We start from the raw sequence: 9,973 nt of genomic DNA on the forward strand, positions 1-9,973 counted from the left end.
CCATCATTCTCAGCAAACTCTCATGGACAAAAAACCAAACACTGCATGTTCTCACTCATAGGTGGGAATTGAACAATGAGAACACTTGGACACAGGGTGGGGAATATCACACACGGGGGCCTGGCCTGGGGTGGGGGTGTGGGGGAGGATAGCCTTAGGAGAAATACCTAATGTAAATGACGAGTTAATGGGTGCAGCAAACAAACATGGCACATGTATACGTATATAACAAACCTGCACATTGTGTACATGTACCCTAGAACTTAAAGTATATACCAAAAAAAATAAAGTTGGAATAGTATCTGCCACAAACTCTCAATAAATATTAGCTTTTACTCTTCCTATTACTACGGCTTCTACTACTGTTAACTTGCTACTCTTCATTGGTCTTCAACTCACAGCTCATATGTCTGCAAAGCATTTCGTGTTCTGGAAAAGAATAAAGTCAAATTGTCTCTTGACCACAGATCCCTTTCTGACTAATACATTCTCTCTTTTTCCCACCTAAGGGTTTTAAAGATTATTCAAGGTTAGCTATCTTTTCTTCTTCATCTCCTATTAGTTTTTGTTTGTTTGTTTGTTTTTGAGACAGAGTCTCACTCTGTTACCTGAGCTGGAGTGCAGTGGCGTGATCTCAGCTCGCTGTAACCTCCACTTCCCAGGTTCAAACAATTCTCATGTCTCAGCCTCCCAAGTAGCTGGGATTACAGGCATGTGCCACCACACAATTTTTTTTTTTTTTTTTTTTTTTTTTGTATTTTTAGTAGAGACAGAGTTTTGCCATGTTGACCAGATTGGTCGCAAACCCCTGGCCTCAAGTGATCTGCCTGCCTTGGCCTCCCAAAGTGCTGGGATTACAGGTGTGAGCCACTGTGCCTAGCTACTTCCTAGTAGCTTTTAATATTTTTTAGACATTGTTTTATTTATTTTTATATTTATTTATTTTTTGAGACTGAGTCTCCCTCTGTCACCCAGGGTAGAGTGCAGTGGTGTGATCCTACAACCTCTGCCTCCTGGGTTCAAATGATTTGCCTGCCTCAGCATCCTGAGTAGCTGGGATTACAAGCATGTGCCACCATGCCCAACTAATTTTTGTTTTTTTTTAATAGAGCCAGGGTTTCACTATGTTGCCTAAGCTGGTCTTGAACTCCTGGGTTTAAGCGATCCACCTGCCTCAGCTTCCCAAAGTGCTGGGATTACAGGTGTGAGCCACCACTCCTGGCCTAGACCTTGTTTTAAATAAGATATTGACTAGTTAAACATTACTAAAATATTTTCTATTTTGAGTACTTTGATTATGTATTTACTACTTACCATGAACTTTGGAGTTCCCTGTAGGTCACTCCCTAAGTCCTTCCTTCTTTTTTCTCATTAAATGTTATCACTGTGCAGTAATTTTATATTAATCATTTTCTAACCCTGTTCATCATTTTCCCTAACACTTGTATATATTTAGTTTAGCTTGTTGAATGTTGTATGTGGAATTACATGATATAAATTATCTGGAGGCTTGCCTTTTGAACCTAACTATAATTTCATCCATTTTTATTAGCATAAAGAATGCCATTATGTGCCACAATTTATTAATTTTCTTGTTGATGAAACTTTTGGCCTTTTGCTACTACAAACAGATTTGCTATGAACTTTCTTGCACATATATCCTGGTGTATATATGTGTAAATGTTTCCAGGATTTATAACCAGGAATGGAATTTCTGTAGCATTTACTATATACCCCTTTGTATTCACTATTACAAATAATTGTATAATTTGTTGTTGTGCTATTTAATACCCCTATCAGAAGTTTAAATCTCTTCTTGTCAACCTTTTCATTTTGGGAGTGTAAAATGGCATGTGATATTTTATTTGATTTTATTTTTAAGACACAGTCTCACTCTGTCACCCAGGCTAGAGTGAAGTGGCACGATCTCGGCTCACTGCAACCTCCACCTCCCAGGTTCAAGCAATTCTCATGTCTCAGCCTCCTGAGTAGCTGGATTTACAAGTATGTGCCAACATGCCCAGTTAATTTTTTTATTTTTTTGTAGAGAAGGGGTTTTGCCATGTTGGCCAGGCTGGTTTCAAACTTTGGGCCTTTAGTGATCCACCCGCTTCTGCCTCCCAAAGTGTTGGGATTACAGGTGTGAGCCACTGCATCTGGCCAGCATGTGATATTTTAAAATTTCATTATCTGATGACTAATGAAATCAACCATCTTTTCATTTGTTTCACAGCCATTTCTGTTTATTCTTCAGTAAAACACCTGTTTATATGCCTTGCACGTTTTTCTTTTGGATTGTCTCTTCCTTATTTATTTGTAATAACTTTTTGTAATTCTGGAATAGCAAACTTATCTCCAAAATTTGTGGGTTGTGTTTTTACTTTATGTCTTTCCCCTGTCCCAGAGCTACTTTTGATATTTTTTTTTTTAATATCACTGGCTCTCAGCAATTTTATGGTATATCTTGGTGTGGTTTTCTTTTCTTTTTGTAAAAAACAACTTACTGAGATATAGTTCACATATCATACAATTCACCCATTTAAAATGGCTTTTATTATATTCATAGAGTTGTGCATTTTCCACCATAATCAAGTTTATGACTTTTTCATTATCCAAAGAAGAAACCTTTATCCTTTAGTCATCATCCCCACACCTTTCATCACTTTTAGCCCTAGGCAGTCACTAATCTATTTTCTGTCTCTCTAGATTTGGCTACTCTGGGCATTTCATATAAATGGGATCATACAATATGTGGTTCTTTGTGATTGATTTCTTCACACAGTATAATGTTTTCAAAGGCCACCCATGTTGTAGCATGTATCAGTACTTCATTTCTTTTTATTGCCAAATGAATTTCTTTGTATGGATATATCACTTTATTTATCCATTCATTGAAAAAACCTATTCTTTCCCCATTGAATTGTCTTGGCATTCTTGTCAGAAATCTGCTGGGTACAGACATATGGGTTTATTTATGGATGCTTGATTCTATTCATTGATCTATAACTAGCCTTAATGCCAGTACCTCATTGTCTCGATTACTGTAGCTTTGTAGTAACTTCTGAAATTAGGAAGGGTGACCCCTTAACTTTGTTCTGCTCTTTCAAGATTTTTTGGTAATTCTGGTTCCCTTGAATTTCCATATGAATTTTATGAACAGCTTGTCAGTTTCTACAAAGACATTAACCAAAATCTTGATAGGGCAACCTAGTGTAGTGAAGAAGCCTCACAAGTTCAAACAAACAAACAGTAAGAAGGTAAGTTTCAGTCGTATTACCATCTTCACACATATGGCTTTATCTTTTGTGCTTTGGGGTTTATTAAGATTCATAGATCTGTGTGGGCTTATCACTTTCATCAGATGTGTAGCATTTTCAGCCATTATTTTGTCAAATGCTATTACTATCCTCCATCTGAGACTCCAACTACTATCTGTTAAACAACTTGATACTGTTCCCACAGATCTCAGAGACTTTGCTTATTTTTTTCTTTTCTTTTCTTTTTTTTTTTTTTTTTTTTGAGATGGAGTCTCGCTCTGTCACCCAAACTGGAGTGCACTGGCCAATCTCAACTCACTGCAAGCTCCGCCTCCTGGGTTTATGCCATTCTCCTACCTCAGCCTCCCGAGTAGCTGGGACTACAGGCGCCCGCCACCTCGCCCGGCTAGTTTTTTGTATTTTTTAGTAGAGACGGGGTTTCACTGTGTTAGCCAGGATGGTCTCGATCTCCTGACCTTGTGATCCGCCCGCCTCGGCCTCCCAAAGTGCTGGGATTACAGGCTTGAGCCACCGCGCCCGGCCGCTTATTTTTTTCAATTATTTTTCTCTTTGCATAGGTGGGAGTTAGTTCATTTTAGTATTACCATTTATTGGTGACAAACATTAAGTTCTACTCACATTCTAAGGGGGGAAATTGTAGCCTGAACAATGAATCAAAGCAGTACTAAGTCTCAAGAGTACTGTGCTTTTCATTGCAGAACCTTACAGTGTACATTTCTATGTATAATAGCACAACATCAAAAGCAGTAGTTTGGGTTTGGGTTTTCTTATGAAAGTGACTTTATTTTATACAGTAAATAGCTAAGAAAATATATAAATAAAAATATACTATAGTTAATAATGTTGATATGCATTGTATTCCTTGAAAGAAATGAAACTGTCACCATTGTGATCATTTTCCTTTAAAATATCTTCTAAAATTGCATTGTTTTGCTTTTTTTAAAATGGAGTCTTGGGAGGCCGAGACAGGCAGATCACAAGGTCAGGAGATCGAAACCATCCTGGCTAACACGGTGAAACCCCGTCTCTACTAAAAAAAAATACAAAAACTAGCCGGGCATGGTGGCGGGCACCTGTAGTCACAGCTACTTGGGAGGCTGAGGCAGGAGAATGGCATAAACCCAGGAGGCGGAGCTTGCAGTGAGCTGAGATCTGGCCGCTGCACTCCAGCCTGGGCGACAGAGCGAGACTATCTCAAGAAAAAAAAAAAAAAAAATTGGAGTCTTGCTCTGTCACCCAGGCTGGAGTGCAATGGCACAGTCATATCAGAGCTCACTGCAGTCTCAAACTCCTGGGTTTAAGCCCTCCTACCATCTCAGTCTCCTAAGTATCTGGGACTACAGGTGCACACTGCCACACCCAGCTAATTTTTTTTTTTTTTTTTTTTTTTTTTTTTTTTTTTGTAGAGATGATGCTTTGCTGTGTTGCCCAGGCTAGTCTGGAATTCCTGGGCTCAAGTTATTGTACCACCTTGGCCTCCCAAAATGTTGGGATTACAGACATGAGCCACTGTGCCTGGCCTAAAACTGCATTCTGATATGACTTACTTGTCACATGGCTTCTCATCTTTTTAAAACTTCTCTTTTAGATAATGATTAGCTCTGTTTTAGAGAGCTGTCTGTCATGGTGTCTTTCTGTTTAAATGGTTCAGTGGTCCTCTGATCACAACATAAAGTTCAGTCTCAAAAATCAGTGTTGTATCAGGTGGAATCTTGCCTTTACATGTGTCCTTAATTAAAGTACTAAAATATCACATGCTTTTAAAGACATGCAGTCATGGTCTGTGACAAGAGGCAAGCAGATAGTGCAGAGGAAAGAGTTAAGGTACTACCTTTAGTTTTCCTTTCCATGTGCAAATGAAGGTGGTATATTCACTTTCTGCCTGTCTCCAGGGCATATAATTCATCACAGCAATGTCTGCTCCTTTTATGATTTGCCCAACACCAAGAACAAACCATTAAGGATGGCCTTCATTTTATGACAGAGTATTTCAAACCTGTTTAGTTAAATAGTCTCATGATGGGCATTTAACAGGTCTCCCTTTTTGCTTGTCTTAGAGCAGTTTTCTGGAAGTTGCACAACTTCTGTATTTTCACTTTTTCCATTCTTTCCTCTTTCTTTTGTCCTTGAGTAGTGAAGAAGCCTCATAAGTTAAAACAAACAAACAAACAAAAACCAAAAAGCTATTCTGAATCAGAAATGCATGTTCCTAGAGTTGGCCCCTAGATGTCCACCACGCTCTTTCCAGTGCGCCACTTGCACCCAGTAGCAGCCCCAGGACTGGAGTCCTGTCACATGGCAGGAATTGTCCTATGTCACCAAGTGCTAAGGGTGAGGAGTTGTGTAGCAGGTCCCCTTCTCTGGGCAGCCTCAGCTGTGGAATTTTTGCCCATTTGGTTCGGAGCATGTGCCCCTTTGGTACTGGGCATGTGGGCTGGCTGTCCTCAGTCACTAAGACTGAAGCATTGCACACTTGTACCACTTCTCCGCACAAAGTCTGTGTATTTCACAGCTGATTTCCTTGGGATTTTGTTATAAGGCTTGTGTTTACTAAAATGAAACTGGCAAAGATGAAATAGCCTAAATGGACTGTTCTTAGAGGAAGTGGTTGTCATTTCTGGGCATAAAAGTCTTCTCCTCAGGTCCCTAAGCATTAGTGAGCATTGGAAAGAGGCATTCTGGAGGCAGAGCATAAAAGTCGGCTTGCAGCTGCCCTCTGGATCCATCTGGGGTGTCCTTGAAGCACTTTCTTGGGGTTGGAGTCCTGCATTGAGGGTTTCCAGGCTAAGCCACACATAATCAGATGGCAATCTGGGCACAATAAAACCCAGAAATGCCCCTGCTCCTCCACCTCCTTAAAGAAGTTTCTCACCAGCCCACTCCAGTGATCCCTGAACTGCATTTCTTTGCCCCATCAGTTGGCTACCCTTGATTTGAGGGCCTCTAGTAGTGCCAGAAATGCTCTTGACATTGTCATTTTTCTCATCATGTGAGATCAGTAATGATCTACATTACACATATAAAAAAACAAAGTATCATATCTAGAGGCAAAAATAAGAAAATAAGGTAATTTGAGTATTGGGCATTTTGTTCTAGTCTTACCACTCATAGCAACAAGGATTTGACACAAAGCCTCTTGCCCCCGTGATGATTAATACTGAATGTCAACTTGACTGGATTGAAGGATGCAAAGTATTGTTCCTGGGCGTGTCTGTGAGAGTGTTGCCAAATTCGATTAACATTTGAGTCAGTGGACTGGGAGAGGAGATCCACCCTCAGTCTGGTTGGGCACCATCTAATCAGCTGCCAGCACAGCTAGAATAAAGCAGGCAGGAGAAGATGGAAGAGCAGGTTTGCTGAGTTTTCCTGCCTTCATCCTTCTCCCGTGCTAGATGCTTCCTGCCCTCGAACATCAGACTCCAAGTACTTGAGTTTTTGGACTCTTGGACTTACGCCAGTGGTTTTCCAGGGGCTCTCAGGCCTTTGGCCATAGACTGAAGGCTGCACTGTGAGCTTCCGTATTTTTGAGTTTTTGGTGCTTGGATTGATCTACCACTGGCTTCCTTGCTACTCAGCTTGCAGGCAACCTATTGTGTGACTACGTTGTGACTGTGTGAGTCAATTCTCCTTAATAAACTCCCTCTCATATATACATCTATCCTATTAGTTGTGTGCCTCTAGATAACCCTAATATACCCCCCAACCCCTGAAACATTTTAGTATGAAAAACTTTGAAATGTACAGGAAAGTTGAATTTTATAGTGAATGTCCTTATACCTACCACTAGATTCTATCATTAACATTTAACTGTTCTCAATGTATTACATACCCATCCATCAATTTACCTTATTTCCAAGTTAATACTCAAAGATTTTTGTCCAAACCTGAAAGACTTCAGTTGAAGTCCTAGATCAGGCTCTGGGAGGAGTATTAGTCTACTCAGTGATGTTGAACAAAGCTGATGCATTGGGCCTGGTTCATCTACTTTGCTTAAAGCTTGCAAAACTCCACAAATCTGAAAATTACTGTCAGCTATGAAAGATGACAATCACCTCCAAGGAGGATTTTTTTCAATCTTAAAAGCTAGGGGGAAATCCTGATTTTTAGAATAAAATAAACTCCAAAGTTAAGTTCCATGTTTGATATTGTAGATGAAATTTTGGCTGTTCAAGGTTCATTATTGCATAATGACAGTTCCTCGGGGCCCCCCACTTTTCTTTGCTGGAGGACTGAATCAGCTCCATACTTCCTTTCTAGCAGATAATTTCTTGAACCCCCTGAATGAGAGGAAGATACAAAGGAAACAAATAAGTCTTTTATTTTCTCGAAGAGAAACAAACACTAAAAGGACTTGAGGCTTACTTAGTTAGCAGGAAAACTGGAGAGTCCTTCATTGCTGCCCTTGAGATGAGTGTGCAGTGAGCCCCATATTCTAGTCAGCCTGGGGGCTGTGTGCCCAGCAGCCTGAGTCAGCAATCCTGGGCCTAGAGGTTTTAGCCCAGAGGGGTGTAGTGGGGATGGGGGGTCATCAGCCTGGGCCTTGGCAGCTGAAGAAAGATGGAAGAGCCCTGGAGTGAGGTACCCCAGGAGGGAGGCTGGGGTTCATTAAGCTGGGGCACCCCCTCCTCCAACAACATGATTTTATATGTAAACACAGGTCATTCTTTTCAGCCCTGCATGGAGATGTAATTAACAGTATAAAACACTCCATGGAAATTGAAATCTGCAGTTTTGTATGTACTACATGGAGACCATGTCCTGTAGTGTAGTAAAATCATCCATGTGTTTTTGATTTTGGATAGTGTATCTTTCGTCTCTAGCAATTCTATCTGGGTTCTTCTACATTCTTGAGTGTTTGGAGCATATTTATAATAGCGGTTTTTATGTTCAAGTTTCATTACCTCAGACTTAGAAATGACCATTTCTTTTGACAGATTTTTTTTTTTCTAGTTATGGATCTTATCTTCCTGCTTTTTTGCATGCCGATAATTTTTTGATGTGAAGGTAGATCTTATGATTTTACATTGTTTTATGCTGGATTTTGTTTTATTCCTTTGAATAGTGTTGGACTTTGTTCTGGCATGCAGTTAAGTTACCTGATCAGTTCTAAACTTGTTTATCTCTTTAGCTAAATATCTCAGTCCACCGTTTACACTTCTAGCTTTCCACATAACTACAGGACACATTTCACTAAGCATTCTACTAGTATATAACAAAGATCATCCTTTCTGCAGTTTCTAGTAACGTGTTCCTCGTTTCCTTCTGAACTCTCACTGGTACCACCTTTCCTGTCTGTGTTTCAGTCTGCTGAAGACAATCTAGGTTTTTCCATCATGTTTCTCAATATTCTTCCAGCTTCTACCCACTCCCCAATTCCAAGGCTTTCCACATTTTTAGATATTTGTTACAACAGCACACCACTTCCAGGCAGCAAAGTTTGTATTAGTTTTCTATTGCTGCCCTGACAAATTGCCACAAACTTAGTGGCTTAAACCCGGTATTTTTTATGTCCTAGGTCTGTAGATAAAAAGTCCAAGATGACCCTCCAATAGCTCTGACATCATCTCTCACCATTCTTTGTCTATTCCAGGCTTTAGCAATTACAGGCAGTAGTCCTCATGTCACTCACATATCTGTGCACTTCTTGTGGTATGCCCTTTACCTAGCATGCTCTTCCCATTTTGTTTATTGGTTGATATCCTGCCTTCTAAAATTCATCTAATGAATAATTTCTTCTGGAAATGTGGGCTCTACTACTGAGTTCTGCTAAGTGGCCCAAATCTGTGTGTCCATAGTAGCATGTGGTCCTTCATGTTCACTTATCATGCCATATAGAATTATCTATCACATGTCTATTGCCCCTGATATGGTATCCCTCTTAATCTCTTACCTCTCAGGGTTTACTTAGTAATTGCCTGGAACATAGTAGCAACCAAAGAATGCTTAGAACTGAACTAGGTAGGCTGGGTATGGTGGTTCATGCCTGTAATCCCAGCACGTTGGATCACTTGAGGTCAGGAGTTTGAGACCAGCCTGGCCAACATGGTGAAACCCTGTCTCTACTAAAAATCAAAAATTAGCCAGGCAGGGTGGCACATGCCTGTAATCCCAGCTACTTGGAAGGCTGAGGCAGAAGAATTGCTAGAACTCAGGAGGCGGAGGTTGCAGTGAGCTGAGATTGTGCCATTGCACTCCAGCCTAATTGACAAACCAAGACTCCTTCTCAAAACACAAAACAAAACAAAAAACCCCAAAAAACACAACCAAAACTGAACTAGGAGGTAGAAGAAATTATGACACTGTTTTACCACATAGAACTTAAAACTTCTGCCTAGAAGCTAAAAATTAGAAGGCAGATAAAAACTGGCTTAAAAATTGCAATAAGTAGCTGGGCATGGTGGTTCACACCTGAAATCCCAGTACTCTGTGGGGCTGAGATGGGAGGATCACTTGAACCCAGGACTTTGAGACCAGCCTGGGCAAAATAGTGAAACCTCATCCCCCCAAAAAAAAAAAAAAAAAAAAAAATAGCCGGGTGTGGTGGCACATGCCTGGAGTCTCAGCTAGTCTCAGCTACTCAGGAGGCTGGGGCAGGAGGATCGCTTGAGCCCAGGAAGTTGAGGCTGCAGTGAGCTATGATTGTGTCACTGCACTCCAGTCTGGGCAACAGAGAGATAGATACTCTGTCTCAAAAA

Source organism: Rhinopithecus bieti, unplaced genomic scaffold, assembly GCF_001698545.2.
Source record: "Rhinopithecus bieti isolate Rb0 unplaced genomic scaffold, ASM169854v2 scaffold_1063, whole genome shotgun sequence".
NCBI classification, from domain to species: domain Eukaryota; kingdom Metazoa; phylum Chordata; class Mammalia; order Primates; family Cercopithecidae; genus Rhinopithecus; species Rhinopithecus bieti.